An 18879-nucleotide genomic window follows, 5' to 3' on the forward strand; every position below is an offset into this window, starting at 1 on the left:
ATTGGTTATACAGAAGAATATTCCATTTGTTCTTGGGGGGGGTGGGGTAAAGGAGGTGAGACTATGGTCATATTTGGGGAATGAAGTAAGTCAACGAGGACTGAAGAATCTGAAAAAAGACCTCAAAGAATAGAGAATTGTACCATGAACAGGAGTTTGGAGTAATGGATAACACGTGAGCCCCAGGAACCCTTTGCAGGGCTTTTTGAGGTTAATTGAGATTGTGCACAAGTTTTTTTTCTTTTTGGAGGGGTGTGGCAGATAATTATAATAAATAATAGCAACAACATGAACTGCAACAACTAACACTGCATATTTAAAGTGTAGCATATAATCTTCTAAGTTCTTTTCAAACATAATCAACTATAATCTCACAGCAACTCTGCGAAGATGTATACCCCCCTTTCATAGATGAATAAACTGTGACCCTAGAGGTGCTGGGAGACAATTCTCTATGGGTCTCTCATGTTTCTGTACATCTTGTGAGCAGAGGCACTGGCTGCTTTTTTTTTTTTTTTTTTTTTTTTCCAGACTATCTATTCAAGGGTGCTTGTTAGAAAACAGGCTGGGAAAATAGAGATAACGTCTCCCTCAGGAGCAAAGGGTGGGTTTGTTAATTGTCCAGTGTAATAAAGATAATATCTTTCAAGGCAAAGGTCAGGCAGACTTATGGCTCGTTATAAAATATTCAGGTTCCGTACACTTGATGTTCCTCTCCTGTGGACACAATCCATGGCACGTGAAATCATCTTTTGCCCTCTTCCCATCACCCTATAATAATTGGGGCTCGGGGAACTGGCACAAATGCTGGCACTTTGGCTACTGCTGTTGCCATGAGTAATAAAGTTCTTTGTCTCTGACTCACAAGTCTCATGTCTGCTGCCAGTATCCATGAAACTGTGGCAGGCCAACTTGTTAGCTTGCAGGTAGTGTAACATCTCAAACTCCTTAAAGTTCTGATAAGAAGTTGACAACTTGTCCAAGGCCACTCAGCTAAGAAGTTGTGGAGCCAGGAACTGGACCAGCCCGGGTAGTTCCACTCCCTAGAACATGCTTACCCCCACCATGCTCTATTAAAAGACTCCAAGTGGCCAAAAGACATGGAGGTAATACTCAACTATGTGTTACATTATATAAAAGTTAATAAAATATATATGTAACCTTAATAAGTCAGTCCAGCTGTATTTTATATAGGCTGCCTCCACTCAAATTGAGTGAAAAAATGTATCCAAAAATCATTGGCATAATTTGACATCAGGCAGAAATGCTCTCCATCCTGTCCTAACCATTACAAACCTCCAATTCTCTACTTTTATCATTCTGCAGAGATGTAATTTAAAATACTGTATCATGCATGAAACCCCTCCTATTCCCTCAGTAAGTACTAATGCTACATTTCTGTGAATTCAGGAGCATTTTACATCTCTCTCCAGAGCCAACACAGCAGAGTGATTAAAAGCATGGGCTCTGGAGCCAGACTGCCTCAATTCTAGTCTTGGCCCTGCCACTTCTTGGCTATGTAAACATGGGCAATTATTTTAAGCTCATTGGGCCTCATTTTCCTTTCCTATAAAATGGAAGTAATAATTTTGACAGCAACTCATAGGTACAGCTATGATAAAGCAAATGAATCTGTGTTACTACATCCCTATAGCTTAAGAAAAAAAAAAACCCAAATATTTTTTATGAGAACACTTTGACTTTTCTTTATTGGCTTTGCAGCCCACAACATGAAAGCCTTGTGTTACAAGATTTAATGAGTTTATCCATTTAAAGCATTCTGAATATTACCTGACACTCATTAAGTTCTCGATAAATATCTGCCATCATTGTCCATCTCTTATGTCCCTTTTCAATTCTCCCTGACTTCATGGCTACTTATGTGTGTTATCTGAGTGTCTCAGGCTTCTGCAGTCGGTAAGCGTAGTTCCATCTGTCCTGCCAGATATCAATGACTCTGATCCTCTGCTTGATTGTTTTAGAAATGCAACAGGAAATCACAGTTTCTTCTCAATTATTCTCAAGCTTGTTTTCATGTTTCCATAATCAAGTCCTGATTAGAAATCATCCCCTCAATCAGCCTGAGCTCCACAGTTCCACAGAGGTGTCACTTGGATTTGAAACTCTGCCCCTACCAATACCACTGCCATCACAGGAGACCCAGTGGAGCTGGGAAGCTGCTGCACCCAATGGTGGTGGATCAGGAACAGTGAGCACAGAGATCCCTGCTGTCACCCTGATAAAGTGAAAATGATAGCACACCTTCCATGTGATACTTGGGTGGATAAGAGACCTTTAGCAAGATGGCTCGCATACTTCAAGTACTGCAGGCTTCGGGGATGGAACAATTCTCTCCCCTGTGCATGTGTGGAAGGACAGCAAACTGACAGAAGATGAGTTCTGCTCTCGCCACCACACAGACCCCAGGACCGACAGTCTCCTCTGGTTCCGTTCCTGAGTCTGGTTCCCTGTGACACACTCCTTTTTCCTTTACGATACATCTTTTTTCCAGTGGTGCATTTTGTCTCGCTCTGCATATATGTCTGAACGTAAATGACAAATGGGGTTCAAGGTTTTATCCAAAGAGATTACCAGCCTCTCTGTAAATCACTGGGCTATATAAAGATATTTTTGTAATTGCTGAAATTAAAAAGACTGACCACACCAAGTATTGCAAGGATGTGGAACAACTGGAAATCTCATACGTTGCTGGTGCAGCCATTCAGGAAGACAATTTGGCACCTTCTTCAAAAGTTAAACATCCACTGACCATATGATCCGGCCATTCCATTCCCTACTATCTACTCAGGATAAATGAAATCCTATGTCCACATGAATAAAGACTTGCACATGAATGTTCATATCTTTATTTGTAACAGTCGGAAAAGAGAAGCAACCCAAACTTCCAATGACAGATGAATGGATAAACATATTGTGGTGTGTGTGTGTGTGTGTGTGTGTGTGTGTGTATTCATTGAATAAAATATATTTTATATACATAATATTTATTTATATTATAAATATTTTGATATTTATAGATAATATTTAATTATCTATAAATATTTATAAATTATGTATAAATATTTGTAATATATTTATTTTTATATATTTATACATTTATTACATTATACATATATAGTCAGAGGAATATTACTTAGCAATAAAAGGAAGAAAACTGTTGACACACACAACAGTGTAGATGGATCTCAAGATAGTAAATTATGCTGATTGACAAAAGCCAAACAAAAGAGAGTTTGATGATTCCATTTACATAAATCATAGAGAGTGCACCTAATCTATAATGGCAGAGAGCAGTCCTTGTTTTCCTCGGGTCTGGGGAGTGGGGTCAGGGACGAGTGAGAGGAGGGGATTACAAAGGGCACTAGCAAATTACAGGGTTGTGAATATGTCATCATTTTGACTTGACTGTGGTGGTGTTTTCATGGATGTCTACATTTGTCAAAATGTATTAAATTGTTCCCTTTAAATATATGAGGTTTATTGTATGTCAATCATACCTCAGTAAAAGCTATTTTTAAAAATGGATATCCAGGGAGAATGTGCCAGCTAACATTTTTCTCCAGAAGCATCTGAGTTCTCTCCACTCCTACAGAATCAAAATACCTTGTTCGAAATCCACTACTTAGTGTTTCTCAGGTGACCAGAAGCCAGCTCATTCAGGGCAGACATGGACTTACTTTGGGTTCTCCATGAACCTTAGCACACTATCTTGCCAACATCACAGGCACTAGATATATACATATGAAATGAGTAAAGAATGAATTAACTAATTAATTGAATAATCAGTTATCAACCTTAACTGTCTTCACACAACTATCATTCATATGCAGCTCTACAATTGCAAACTTCCATCTCTCCAAGATAAATTCCTTTTTTGGACAAGCCAATACTTCTCCCTCCAGATTATCAGGCAGCAAATCTTTGTTTGAGAAAGATCTGTGAGTGTAAAGGATGCAATTCATAAAAGAACCCAAGGAACACTATTTTTTTCTCCTCAAATAGAACATTGAGCTTGCCTCTTCAGTGTCTTTTCAGCAGCGTTAAAACTTAGAATTGTAGTTGAATACCTACTAGATTCAGCTGACAAAGTGTCTATCAACATTCAGGAATCTCACTGTAAATGGAAAAATATCTATAAATAAGAGGAAAGCTCTGAACCAGGAGACAAGAGCCTGGGGTTCTAATCCTGAGTCTGATTTTTACTAGCTGTTTGAACCTGGTTCAATTGCTTCACCATTCTTGGGCTTAATTTTTCAGTACTTAAAGCAAGGGGGTGAAGCAAAATCACTCATGGAATTTTCCTATCCCAACCTTCTGTGATTTTGTGATTTCCAGGAAGGATCTATTTAGCTTGGACCAGGGTTTAAATGAACTCTTTTGGGGAGGGAACAGAATGAGGTAGGCAGTTGAGGGATTAAGTGGAGAAGGGAAGGGTTAAATTTTCAAAGAGTATTTACAAAACTCTTGCACATGGGTGGAAACATTAAGAGCCAGTTCTTTGCCACTGAACTTTCTACTTGGAGTATACCTCTCATGTCGTATCATACTATACCTCCTCCAGGAAAAATATATAGCTCTAGTTTTGTGTCCCACGTGGATAAATTGTGCAATGAAAAACAACATGGCGGTTTTGTTCTAAAGGAAGCATGAGCCACTCATTCTGCAACTTTTCCGTGCCTGTTTCATATCCAAGGACAACAGGCAAAGATTTGGCATAATCTATATTCAATCACTGTCAGAGACCAGAATTGCATTTTCTGCCACTGCTTCTGCTTGGCAAGAGTCCTTTTTGTTCTGATGCCTAACGGGATGCAGTCTTCAGACGAGTGATTGATTGCCAGGTGCAGGAGTGATTAAGCCAGTGCAACTGTGGGTCACCCCATCCCCACAGTGGAAGAAAAAAGCATGCATTTTCTATGAGAACACTGTAGCTTTCTTTGGCTTTGCAGCTCATGACATAAATACCCTGGAGTTGAAAAGAAATAATAATAACCTATGTATATACTGAGCAAACTGGGCTCCTTCATGAAAACAGAAAATGGAGAAAACAAGCTACTATCAGGACTTTGGGGCAATTTTTAATTGTAAGAGATTAAAGCATAATACTTATTTTAAAAGACTGAGTCACTAGTGGTGTCTTTCCTATGCTGTGCTTATTTAGCCAAATAAATGTGATGCGTGTGTAACCCAGTCATATCTCAACCATTTGCTCTGCCTTAAAACGTATCTCTGTCTGGGAAAAATATAAAAATAAAATCCATCTCTGAAAGTGCTGAAAAATATTCAAGATGTTTGCTGAAGACTTGAAGAAGAGAAAAAGGAGAATTGAATAAGTCAATATACAGCATAACGTCCTAGTATCTTCTTTATCCATCTGTTCCCCAAAGTTTCACTTGCCTTCCTCCCAAAGTGAGACAGTCCAAAGTCCCATCTTATCCTCTCTAAGGCCAGAATCTATTGGAGATATGTGGTTCTTTCCACCTCTTCTGTTTATGGCACCTTGAGGTTGGGAATATAGAAAAGACAAGTTCCTGCCACCAGACCCCCTGGCCCACCATACAGGGACAGTCCTGGAGAGGGCACCCAAATGAAAGCTCCTTTTCAGGATAAGGAAGTAAGGCCAACTCAGGAGGCAGTGGGTCATGGCAAGGATGGGATACTGAGAAATGGGTCTTGTGAAGAATCTTATTCTATAGTGGAGAAAATTCTTAATAAACCTTGGACCTGGTTTCTGGGATGAACTCCCCAGTCTATTGTTTTCTATGGCCCCTAGCTCTACCTTCTGGGAAGTTGGAGGCTCAAAGATTTTTACAGTCAAGAGCTTTTAAGACCAAGCTTATAGTTTTGTTTGTTTGTTTGTTTGTTTGTTTTAAGCAAAGTGTTTTCCTCAAAAGCACTAGGCTTCTGATCTTTGTGTTGCCTGTCAATTCCATGTGCCAATGACCAGTGACCATACCCAAAGTTCTTTCCTGGGCTTAGTGCTCCAGCTGGCTGTATTTCTTTATTTCTTCACACCTATGTTGAATTCTCTCAACCTAATAGTCCCTTAAGCTGATCTAAAACAATAGGCTTTGGCAGGAAGGAAGCATTCTTAATCTGATCTGTGCTACAGAACTGAGTTTCTTCATTAAACTCGTAAGTTCTTATAGACCTTCTCTGCTCAAAGCCCTTATATTTCTTCCAGTTTGGAATCCAGAGGCAGTGGGCTTTTCAGACCTAAATTTTTAGATCCTTATCACCTTTCTTCTACTTTCAAAGCAGCCAATCCCTGTACAGGCTTATTTCTTCTTTATAATACCTTGTTAAATGCACTAACACACGCAATGCACATGCAAACATTCTTGTTTTTCCTAATCTATCCCCCTAGAACTACAGATTTAGAAGACACTTGCTCTGACTTCCAAGTTACTAAAGGTGACAATATTACCTAAAATTTTGCCACTGTGTAACATGATATATCTGCTTCGCCCTGAGCAGATGCCTGATCACTAAGCCAAATTTAAATATTTTAGGGTTTTGTTATAGCAAGGTCCCACATCCTGAATCAATTTCTGGTTGGTGTTGGAGAAATAATCCAATCCTGCCAACCAAAAAGAGCCTTCTATACCAATGTAGGAGAGAGCGAGAGAGGAACACAATTTATTATTGAGTGAACATTAACAGATTTCCATGCACATAAGGTAGAAAAGTGACTACAAAGTCTGAGCAGAGTTTCACTCAAATTTATACAGTAAAATGGTGGAAAAAGCAATTAAAACTTTTTTATCTTCTTGAGAGACAAAGGGGACGAAGCTTGTGACAGTCTTTGTTCATCTCATGAGAGGCCCCTGAGCTAATTCCAAAGGTTATTTGGCTCACGGCCTTGGAGATACCTCAACATTGTAAAAACTGTAGCCTGGGCTTAATTCCTAGGGAGATTTACATTTATTCCAGAGGTTAGATCAAAACCTCAGATTCATTACATCTCCAAAAAAATACTAAGAAATGGGATAAGGGGGAAATGGTCTCTTTGTCCTTTATAAATAGAGAAAAAAAATTTCATTTATTCTTACATTAGTTAGGGTCATGATAATAAACAGATATAATGTATACAATGGCTCCAAAAGTATGTTTCTTGTTCACATAATAGTCCAACGTAGATGTTGCTGGTCTGCAGTTCAGCTCTCCTCCATGCAGTCATTTGGGGACCCACGTTGACAGTGCATCTGCCATCCTCAGCTTGTGATTTCTAAGATCACCCCGGGGATTGCCATCCCAGTTAGCCGTGAAGGGGAAAGAGCACGGAGGAGGCATTCCTATTTCTTAAAAGCCTTAGCTTAGAAACGATAGCCATCACTTGTGCTCACATTCCACTGATTGAGTCATATGGCCACACCTACCTGTAAAAGAGTCTGGAAAATGTGGTCAAACGCTGCCCACAAAAATTAATTGACAGAGGAAATTAATTTGGTAAAGAGCTAGCCACCTCTACTACAAGAGATTAGGCCAAGCGATCTGAAAGGCAGATTATAGGGCCTGTAGATAAATTAGCGAAAAGGCAGTGCCTTTTAAAAGTGCTCACTTTTCTTATTGCTAGTGCAGCCTCTCCACCCACCTGTTTCACTCCTCCTCGGGTTACAACCTGGCAACTCCATAGGTAGCATTACTGTAACTATTTCTTCCGTGCCTAGTTCCTCTGGCTCATTTAGAAGTGGGTCTCAGTCTGGATGAACTTGGTGCTGTGGGAGTCACTCACGGTTGCCCTGGCCTCCACCTGTTCTAAATGGTCTGAGTTCTGAGTTCCCAAGAGCTTAGATTCCCCTGGCCAAGCTTCTCTTTACTTCAGTTACCAGCCTCAGCTCTGTCAAACATGTTATTATTTTGCCAGCCTTTTAGTAGGCTTGTAGATTTGAAAACTCCCACTGCTTCTCTCCAGGCATTCATTCAATTCTAATATAAGGGCATTGAGAGCAGGGGACTCTCTGCTCTCTGCACATCATAGAAGCTTCTTGGTCACAGCTACTGCAACATTTTTGTTTGGAGATATGAATGACCCCCAATCTATTCCATCAGTTTCCCATAGCTTTCCCCTTTCTCACTTGTATTAACCAAGTATCTCTTTATTTTCTTGATTTTGATGCTTCGACATTTGAGGCCTTGCTGACACTGAAGGGGCTGCTGCTCCCAGGCTTAGCCAATTCCTAGAGGTAGTAAACAGCTCTCCTGGGAGGGTGCCTTTTGAATGCAAACCAACCAATCCACATCTCCAACCACCACCTTTATGGACACTCACACTCCTGGCTGCTATCCATCTGACCTGATCACCCCAGGTCCAGTGAATTAGTCAGGGTTTTACAGAAGCAGAACCGATGGTGTGTGTGTGTGTGTGTGTTTATGTATGGAGAGAGAGAGACAGTTTATTTTAAGGAATTGGCTCTTAAAATCTGCAGGGCAGGCTGGCCGGCTGGAAACTCAGGGAAGAGTTGCAGTTTGAGTACAAAGACAGACTTCTAGCAGAATTACTTCTTGCTCAGTGGAGACCAGTCTTTGCTCTAGTCAGGCCTTCAACTGATTCGATGAGGCCCACACACATTATGGAGGGCAATCTGCTTTACTCAAAGTCCACTGGTGTAAATGTTAATCTCATCCAAAAAAACACTGTCACAGAAACATTGGAATAATGTTTGACCAAATATCTGGGTACTATGGCTCAGCCGAGTTGATACATAAACCTAACTATCATAGCCAAGTAGCAGATAACTGGAGACAGCCCTTAAACCCTGGAGCCTGCTGAAGTTATTCAAAATAGCCATTCTAAGCCTGCTTACCCTGATTCACCCATTCCATCCCACAAAAAAAACACAATAAAGGCTCTTCCCCATGTTTTCCCTCTCTCCTTCTGCCTCTGATTGACCCTGGTGCTTCTCCATGTGGTCCCACAGAGTGGCATGCTGTGTCTCCTGTTTCTGGGGACCTGTGAATATACCAAACTTCCTCCTCCATCACACTCACTTCCATGTCTATGTGTCTCAGCATATATGATTAGAACAAACCCTGTGTGCCCTTAAAACATCCCCAAATAAGGTACTCTTGGTATTTTTCCTTCAGTAGAAGTTTTATTCCTGGAACACCATCTCAGATTCTGGAATTTAAAACCCTCAGCATTCCTATCATAGGTCGAATGGCCTTCTCGTGCAATATGCTAGCTCTTGCCTCAGATCTTCATATTTTCAGGCTGGCAGCTTAGTAGTATCTGGTACCCCAAGTATAATAGCAAAACCAACCACTGTGTGCTTCTCCTCGTCCAAGAAGAGTCACACTCTGAGGCCTAACCATACTCCTATTGAATCTTGAAGCTATGCTGAAGTCTCCATCCCCTCCACCTTTCAAATACAATCAAATCATTCTCCAGTGCCCTAGCTTTTCTGTAAGAAAGAGCTCTGTGGAGGTAGTATTCAGGCTTCATCCTCATTGCTTCAAGTCCAAAGCTTATGGTTTTAATTACCAATGGGTTGGCAGGGCAATGTTGGTTGATACACTTGAACTGGCCAGTCTGCTCATAAGCCCTCCTAAGAAGACACATCAAACCTAATTAGATAACAATATCCTTTTCCAGTAAGGATCCTGAACTATTGTCCACTTTTTTTCAAGCTACTGCCTCCAATTCCAAATCTAGATGTTGATTCTGGTTCCCAGGTGGTGATATATTTGGACTTTATCATACTGAACTCAACCTACTGACTGAAAATTATGCCTCCCTCCATCCTCTCCTTCTCAGGGGAGAGGCTCCCTGAGTCCGAACCCAGGGAGGCTCTGCACCTGTGGTCAACTTTGGGAACGACTCTGGGTACTAAATACTTGGAGAGCTCCTATTAAATAACCTCCACTTTTCTCCCTTCTCCCTTATATTCTGGGTATTCATCCATCCTTCTATCCACTAATTCACTCACCCATTCAAAATTTTTAAGATTTACTATATGCCGGAAGCTATGTTAGACTCTTGGAGTAAGACAGGGTCTACATCTTCAAGTCTACAATGTAGTGGTAGGGAACAGCTTTTAGAAAAAGAAAAATAGCATAAAAGGTGGTGTATGTTATAATAAGAAGCATGAACAGCTCACTGTGGGAGGCTGCTGGTGACTAGCTGCTTTCCTGCCCACCTCCTTCATCCCTCTAACTCCTCTCTGACCCTCTGCGTTATCCTCCACCAATACAGTCGTCAGCTCCTGAGCCTGCTGTTTGTATCACCACTGACATGCCTTCTTCTATTCACCCATCTTTTCTCTCTTTTCCTTGCCTGTGAAATGAGATCCCACAAGAGACATATTAAAATGTGGTAGTCATCCCATGGACAGGGCTTTAAAGCAGGTTTCAAGTGGCTGAGTCTCAGTGTGGAAAATTTGTGTCAGGATAACGAGTTGTCTGTGTACAGATACTCTCTACTGTAGAAGAGCAGATGAAGTGAAATGCCTGCTGTAATTGCTCCCTTTGGGGAAATATATGGGAGACAGGACAAAGTGATATTACTACTCAATTGGCCCAGCACCATGAATTTTAAAATGGTTATGTGAAAATACCAAAGAGAGATACATGGTACACTCCCACACACGTACAAAAAGAGACTTGGACCAAACTGCTGGAAACCATAATAAAAAGCAAGTACATTTGCCTACATCACTAGAGCCATATAATATGAATGATCAGGCATGTGTCAGAGTCCCTGGCCAAACCAGGCAGGGTCAGAGCCCTTCACCTTGGAATGCACTAGTGTTTGGTGGCTGCCTGACCCTCCCTCCGAGAGATGGAGGCAAGCTGTCCAAGAGTGCTGATTAGAAATTCGTTCATTTATTAATTCATTTATTTATTCAGCAGTTATTCATGAAGTACCTACCATACGCCAGGTACTCTACTAGGCTGAAGATACAATCCTGAACCTGAAGGATACGATCTGTGCCCCCTTGGAGCTTATATTCTAGAAGCCACTAAGAATAGCTAGAAGCAGTCAAAGCTAGAGGACAGTAGGATGTGATTGTAGTAGTTCTAACGTTTAACTTTGATAAGCCAGGTATTAGGCAGTTTACTTGCATTCATTCTTTTAATACTCCTCACCATCTTAAGTTTAAAGTTATTATCCTCACCTCTTTTATTTTTATTATATTTATTATCCTCATCTTACAGAGGAGGAAACAGAAGTGCAGAGGAGTTAAGCAACTCGCCCCAGTTCGCATCGTTAGTAAGCGGCTGTCTCTGCCACAGTCTGTGCTTAGCCACTATGCCCTATGGGACTCCAAAACAAGAAAGCTGAACCAATGGGCTAGCGAGGGGACAGCACTCTGTTGCTCATTTTCCTTGAGTTAGACTTCAAGTCTCCTTTTCCCGTCATGGACTTGCCTTGACCCTCAGGGCTAACCTCCTGCTGCATTTCCACCCATGAGCCCTGTCTCCTGTCTGCACCACCCTCAGGTAAGGCGCTCCACCACTCTGGGGAAATGCATTGCCTCGGATAGTGAAGCCCCAGGAACCACACCTTGCAACTCCGCAGGTTCACCAGGTCCTTGGACAGGACAAGAACACAGAGCATACTATGGTGTCCATATATAATACTCCTACAGATAGATATACTATCGGATGCATCTGAGGCTCCAGGGAAAACAAAGCCTTGATCTTTGATTTTTCTTTTCTGCTATAATCTAAACCAATAATGAAGTTGAAGGTAATATAGAGCTGTACCAGGAAATCCTTTTTCACTTTGTGCTGAGCTTGGCTAATGGAGAGGTAACGTAGCAACTGATTTTTTCTTTCTCTGCCTTTGTTAGCAACTAAAACCAGAATAACTTATTTTTTTCCTCCTGGCTTCATTTAGGGATTTAAAAACCTTTTGTTCTGGTTCTCTGCAAAATTCTATTGTATCTTTGAGGAGAACGTCTCCTTCCTGCTTTATAATCTTCTGCTATCTGTAGGAAGGAACATGGAATAAACTTCTAGGAGAAAAGCGATCACCTCTGTCACTTGACAAGGACCGAAACGTGAGGTTTTGACAGATGACAAATTGATTGTGATTCGGGGAATTATTTAAGTCATGAAGGACAAACATGAAGGGTAAGAATTTTTCTGTTTACAGGCGTAAAGCTAAAATGAACCCACAAATTGCTCAACAGCCATATTTTCCAGTGTTTTTCAGAACACATCTCTCCTACTCCAGGCATAGAGGGAATGCTTTCTAGAAGTGACATTCTTACCACTTTTTAGTTAATATAGTATTATTCAACAAGATCCGGAGAATGTAAGAGCTAGAAAGAAACTCTGAAATCCCCTAGTCCAAGGAACTCATTGTCCTGTTGGGGAAACTGAGGTCCAGAGAGGAACGCTGCTTGGCAGACGTTAATGGAAGAATGAGATTGCACCCTGGGCCTTGAATCTCCCTCAGTCAATCGTGCTCGTGTCTGTTACCTCTGCTGTTTCCATATAATTCCTAGACTTGAGGTAGTAATTCCTAGAATTGCTCCCCAACCAGACCAGCTGTGCCCAGATCTTTGTGTGAGCTGTAAGAAATACTTAAAATAATTTAATTATTAATGATGAAGAGATCCAACACCTGCTGCTGCTGCACCTGAAGGCTCGTCGTTCTCACATCTTTAGTGACACCTCGTTTAGCAAACAGCACAGTAAGACAATAACTTCACCAAATGAGAGATACTGACATAAAGTATCTTAAAAAACCTGCATTTTTCTTTTAGAAAAAAAAATGTCAAAATGAAACCCATGTTTTCATCATGTAAAATTACACTTCTCCCTTTAAAACTCTCCTTTTTTCATGATACATAAAATATTGAAAGGGCCCAACTGCAAACGTAACCGTTGGGAATCTACGTATATGTACACATGTATCTCCATAGATTTCTTGAGGACTTCCTGGAATAATTTTGGCTGGAAGCGTATTAGAGAGAGGAAGAAGAAGCTAAGCTTATTTTCCACCTAAAAATTAATTTAGAAGATAGTTATAACCATACTTGCCTTTTAATTAGGTGTATAAATTTTTAATAAAATTAATAAACAGAAGCCACAGAGCAGCAATACCCTAAAAGTGGTCCATTGTCTGGTACTCCCATAAGACAATCTGTTAAAAATGGATACTGTGGTCAAATGAATTTGAAAAATGCAAATAATATAGTCCCTTGAAAATTTACAATCCATATTAGCTTTTTACGGCTCTGAGGTGTCCTGCCGTCAAGATAAATGCATTTTCCAAGCTATTTTAATACAGAGTCTTTTAAATTTTTCATGGAACACACTTTGGAAAATCATGCCACAGATAATACTTTTTAAAAGATCAATAAGAAGAATTTAAAAAATTATGACTACATTGAAAACCGAGAAGTAAGAGCAAGCAAACTAGTCTTCGCTTGTGGTACTGTCAGGTCTAGACTTGTGCTTTAAACAAACACAAAAGCAGGCATAAAACATGAAGTAACTGTTTCCAGACATTGGATAACAGGCAGCTCAAGAATCTGACTCCTAAGAGAAGAAAAAGTCATTAAGTGAGCCCTTGATGGATGGATGGCCTTTAGCCTGGGGCACTGTCTGGGAGGGGGAGGGGAAGCCCAAGCAGTTTCACTGAGCTGACTGAAGAGCAGAGATCAGAGTAGAGATGCTGAGGCAGCTGGGACTTGTGGGCTAGGGTACCAGGAGCAGGGAGTCACACAGAGAAGGAGCTCGAGAAATCCACCTATTGGTCCTCTTATCTTCGTCCAAATACAATTCTTACACAGAGCGCAGCTCAGTGAGACTGGCAGAAAACAGCTATGGGGATTCTGTGATCTCACAGGAGGTTTTGGACTTCCCACAGAGCACGACCATCCCGAGTGAAGAGACTTTGTTGAACACTGCGGGCTTTCCCCTGGGAGCCAGTGGGACCAGGCTCTCCACTAAGGGCTGCGCTAGACCCCATCTAACAAAGCTTAAAAACAAGCCTCCAAGGTATCCCGCTGATCTGGCAGTCAATTATTCCTGCCGTAAAAAATTCAGCACTCCTTCCTGGAAGAAAAACAACCAGACTCTTAAAAGTGCAGCATTTCCAATGTCTAGCATATAATTTAAAAATTACTAGGTAGTTATCTTAAAAAAGCCAAAAAGATGTGGCCCATAACAGGGGGAAGTGAGTAGTAGTCAATAGGAACAGACCCAGAGATGACTGAGGGGTTGAAATTAGCAAACAAATGCTTAAAACAGCTCTTCTATTTAGGTTTATAGACTTCAAGGAAGATAGACATAATAAGTGAACAAATGGAAATAAACTGAAAACTCCCATTATGCTTGCAAGTACATATTATTCCTTTCAGCAAAGACTTTTTAAATCATCTAGTTATTAATTATCAATACTTTCTATAGGAAAGTTTTCAGTCTTATATTGAGATTCTGTACTTGAATTTTGCAGATTTTGAGGGTTTAAAAGAACCCCCAGAGCAGTTTAAAAAAATCCTATAAGCTGTGTCTGAAAAACACATAGAAATCATATCTAGACATATTAGAACTTGGCTGTTAATGGCAAGTTATAAATGATTCATTAGCTGGCTAACTATGGGAAGTCAAAAAGAATAGTTTCTTAGTGAGAAGCAATGAGAGAAAATAGTTCAAAACTAAAACACGAAGCAAGAGCAAGTAGTTGATAAAGATGGTCCGCCAGAGAAGAGTTTCATAAAATTTCATCTTCAGTCAAAGCCAGCTCTTCACATTCCAGGAGACATTGGCCTCCCCAGATCTGATCTTTCCAATTCGGCTGCCCGTAAGCATGGCAGAGCTCCAACTTTTGTAGACAAGCTTCTGTTGCAAATCTTATAAGATCCTCTAGATCTTGGGTCAGGAAGGTCAAACAGGTACTGCCAAATGAGGGGGTGTGTGTGTGTGTGTATAAAGAGGTGTTGTGTCCTATAGCCTGTAGATTGTCCTTGCAGGAATGAAGTTCCACCTCTACTCCTGAACACAGTGCTATAACAAGGGCAGGGTGGGGGGACTGGGCAGAGCTGTGGTCCATCCTGAAATGGGTGGTATATGATCACTGATATGGTTTACAATCACTAGCACATGGTAGTAATAAAAAAGTAGGTTGACTTTTTGTTGGTTTTAGTATTTTTTAAATTCTCTATAGGGATTATTTCCACTGCCCCCTCTCTCAAAATGTATCCCACTGCCTGAATAGTTTGCTTGTTACTTTCACAGGCCATCCTGTATTTAATCAGGCATTAAATAGTCAATTGGGGTAGTGCTCTTACACTCTTTGCTCTGCAGCAGACTTCATTAAAGGACTGAGTTTATCTCCAGGGCTTTAATCTGTATTATATGGACCTATTTTCAATTGTCTTCAACAGATAAAATGTTCCCCTGCATAGATTCTAAGAATGATTTTATAGAAAATCTGGTAAATTTAATACGGTTCTCTTTATATAGCAACACGTAAATCATTTAAAAATTTATTTCATTTAAATCTCTTAGTGCTTTTCTATCCTTATAGACACAGATGGATATTATTATTTTCATTTGACACATGTTGAAACTAAGGCCCAGAAAGTGATTGTCTAAAGTACTAAAGTTCCTTAATGACAGTGAGGGGACTAGACTCCAGCCTCTTATTACCCACCTCTTTTCTTTTTACTGAATTATACTACATCACTTATATGTCTATTCAAGTTAATTACCCCTTTTAATAAGAGACTATCAAGAAAAGTATTTTGGGGGATATATGTATAGCTGATTCACTTTGTTATGAAGCAGAAACTAACACACCATTGTAAAGCAATTATACTCCAATAAAGAGATTTAAAAAAAAAAAGTATTTTGTAAATTTAGATTTTTATCTTTAACATTCCCATTTAACCAGTAGGAAAGCCAGAGCTCAGGGATGTTAACCAGCTTGCAGGAGATAGATGGTTCATTGACAGGACAGGGAGTAGAATACAGGTCCTCTATTTTGTTCATTGCACCACAGCCAACCTGGGCTCTGGGCTTTTGCAGGATCACTGGTTTCCCTAAGTCCTAGGAAAGGGAATTTTACACCCAGGAATAGCAGAGTCATAACAAACATTATATAAGATAATTAGATCTCCTGGTGTCTTTGCTGCTTTAAATATCTTAGATCAAGCTGCAGTTAAATGCCCTAAGGCAGGGAGTTAAGTTCTATACCAAGACAAAGGTCTAACAGCTGAGACTGGGAGTGTGTCTTGTACGGGTGAAAGACTGGCCCACCATGAATGGCTCGCCTTGTGGCGGGAATGGAAAGGTAGGAGGAAGTGATCTGGAGGAAAGTCGTCTCTCCCTGGGCCAGAAGGATGGTGGGAAAAGGAAGGTACACAGGGCACAAAGACAGGTGGGGGTAGTGGGCAGACCCATGTGTCCTGACTTCTCAGCTCTGGGCTTCAGCCTGCAGAGAGGAGATGTATTAGTTAAGCTCTGGTGAAGCCTGAGAGCAGAGCAAACATTGTCCATTCCCATTTCAGACTCTGGGAAGAGATCCCCTGGTGGGCTGAATTCCACATACCGACCATGTCAAAATAAATTTGGCGATGGGTGGCGCTCGGGCGCTGGGGGCTAGCTGGGCAAGGGGCGAGGGGCGGGGGGTAGGGGCATGGGGTGGGGTGGACCGTTAGGTCGCTCCCCCTGCTGGGAAGTGTAGTTTCTCCCTCCGGGTTTCTCTGGGGTGGGGAGGTTCTGGGCTACCTCCGCGTAGCTACCCCGCACGCCCTCCCCACCTCCGTCACGGCTCTGCGCGGCCGGCCGGTCTGCGCATGACAGGCTGAGGTTCCTTCGGCCAGTTTCCCGGGACTTCGAGAGGGGACGGGGCGGGGATGGGGACCTGGGGCACTGGCGGCTGCCGTTTCGGTCGCTGAGAGCCAGCCCTACAGCCCCAGTCCTTACAACACACTCGGCTTCCTCGCTTTTCAGAGCACCCCCTCCCAGGATAAGACACCGACTCGGGCCGGAGGGGCAGATCCCCCGACCCCTTTTTTCCCCTCCTCTTCAGCGCCTTCCCCTTCCCATCCCTGAGCCCGGCCTTCCTGGGTTTCCAGCTGGCCCCTCACCCTCAAAGCAGACGCGGGATTGGAGGAGGGAGTTTGGCCAGGGATGGCACTTATCAAACTCCTTGGGGACCTTGATTCCCAGGGAAGAATGGCAGTGATCCAGTATGGATTGGGGACCCAGTCAGGCAGCCCAGAAAGAGGGAGATTATACAAGCAGATGTAAAGACCTACTTAACAACATGTGTGAACCTGTATACAAGACTGGGACAGGATATGAGGTGCGAAGAATCCAGTTTCAACTTATCAGAAAAAGATGCCATCTCAATCTTGGTTTGTGTTTATTTTCCGCTGACCCTGTGGGTGAAGATATCCTTGACCATTACTCCATCTGAATATGTTCCAGCTCATCCGATGTTACATCACCAGGTTGAAAGGTATGGAGATCACCACAAGGATTTGGAGAAGAGTCCTAATAGTTATTAAAATTCTGGACTAGATCTACTAGGAAATGTAGATGGACTATAAAGCACTTGCCCAACAAACTGCTCACGAAGTTTTAGGTTACTATCAAGAAACGTCAGGCTGGGGCTTCCCTGGTGGCGCAGTGGTTGAGAGTCCGGCTGCCGATGCAGGGGACACGGGTTTGTGCCCCGGTCCGGAAAGATTCCACATGCCGCGGAGCGGCTGGGCCCGTGAGCCATGGCCGCTGAACCTGCGTGTCCGGAGCCTGTGTTCCGCAAAGGGAGAGGCCACAACAGTGAGAGGCCCGCGTACGGTAAAAAACAAAAAAAGAAAAAGAAACATCAGGCTGGAAAGTGGTTAAGACTTCACTAACTTATTTGTGGATTTTTATTCCCCTTTGAGAAAAAGACAACTGTTTCCAGCAAGGCTTCTAAAAAATTCCATGGAAATCTATATCGTGTTGAAGGAATAATTCCGGAATAAACATCTAAACTATCTGATTTCCTCTACAAACCTGAAAACAGAATTACGTGGGACAAATCATTGAAAAGTGTACAACATGGTACAAAAAATTGATTCGGACACATTCATGTGTTATACCATTACGCAAAGTTTTGCCATGGGCTCAATATCCCCCCGAGATTTTATCGACTTAGTGTATTTGAAGCACTACAAAGGGAATATGGATATTATCAGTTCTACTAGTGTGTATTTTCCAGCATATCCTCCAGCTTCAAATTATATTCGTGGTTGTAACCATGCTTGTGGCTATATGTGTTCACCTCTGTCAGAGAACCCAGCGTATTCTAAACTAGTGATGTTTGTCCAGAAAGAAATGAGAGGTAAATTGGCCCTGTCAATAATTTAAGCAACCATGTCTTCCAATTTCGTAAGCTTCATCCTCAATGTAAAAGATGGAATAAAGGCAAACAAAATTCCCAGGACGTGGATGTCATCGTAATGGGCATTCATCATTCCTAAAGAAGAAATGAGGCCATTGAAAATCATGTGTGACAGTTACTGCCTTTTACTTCTAAGTCAATATGCATAAATACTGTTACACTATTCTAAACAGTATTCTTGAACAAACTACTGAAGGTACTTTGTGAAAATAAGAGCTCGTAGTTGTACAAGAGAAGCATTAAATATAGTTTTTAATCTCAAAAAAATAAATAAATTTGGCAACACAATTAGATAGAGAAAGGCCATGATATTTAGTTTCTCTAAGCAGCTCTAAATCCTCATTTAGAATATACCACATTATTTCTATTTAAATACTAAGCACTTTTAGATGATCTGAAGAAACCCATGAGGCCAGGGGCTCCTACAGATGTAGACCTACATTACATCCTAGAAGGAAATCTCAAGAATGGCTGATTTTTTGCGGCAGATGACTTGCCCCAGG

The 18879-nt window shown here is 41.5% G+C and overlaps 1 pseudogene; it reads left to right on the top strand.

Moving 5' to 3' along the window:
• Positions 1 to 17475: 17475 nt before the first annotated feature.
• LOC111182263 (stAR-related lipid transfer protein 6-like) lies at positions 17476 to 18558 on the top strand (annotated as a pseudogene).
• Positions 18559 to 18879: the final 321 nt, after the last annotated feature.

Source organism: Delphinapterus leucas, chromosome 4, assembly GCF_059928025.1.
Source record: "Delphinapterus leucas isolate spDelLeu-1000000601 "Yukka" chromosome 4, BTC_Dleu_Yukka2, whole genome shotgun sequence".
NCBI lineage: Eukaryota > Metazoa > Chordata > Mammalia > Artiodactyla > Monodontidae > Delphinapterus > Delphinapterus leucas.